The sequence below is a fragment of the Calidris pugnax genome, unplaced genomic scaffold (assembly GCF_001431845.1).
Source record: "Calidris pugnax isolate Ruff unplaced genomic scaffold, ASM143184v1 scaffold772, whole genome shotgun sequence".
NCBI lineage: Eukaryota > Metazoa > Chordata > Aves > Charadriiformes > Scolopacidae > Calidris > Calidris pugnax.
In genome coordinates, this window is record NW_015091662.1 from 80,594 (window position 1) to 80,948 (window position 355).

The 355-nt window shown below is 63.4% G+C and overlaps 1 protein-coding gene across 1 annotated transcript in view; it reads left to right on the forward strand.

Annotated features, from left to right (window-relative positions):
- Window positions 1–355, forward strand: part of LOC106899986 — a 9,745-nt gene that overhangs the window by 2,480 nt on the left and 6,910 nt on the right. The gene's annotated exons all lie outside the window — the stretch shown is intronic.

Here is a 355-nt window from a genome sequence, read left to right on the forward strand (position 1 = left end):
TCCCCTCGGCAGCCGGGATCACTCGGCAGAGCCGGGATAAAGGGGAAGTGGCTCCTTCCTCCTCTTCCTCTCTGGCTCTTCCTCCTATCCCTGCCTGGGTCAGGGTGGCTCCAGCCCCCCCCATCCCCACCCTCCCTGCTAAGTGGGGGTCCAGATGTGCAGGAATCCAGATGTGCAGGGGTGTTAGTACACGGGAGTCCAGGTGTGCGGGGATCCAGGTGTGTAGGGGACCTACTTTGTCGGGATCCAGCTGTGCAGGGGGGTGACCTTGTGAGGATCCAGCTGTGGAGGGGGGGTGATGGCATGGGGATCCAGCTGTGGAGGGGGGTGACCCTGTGAGGATCCAGCTGTGGAG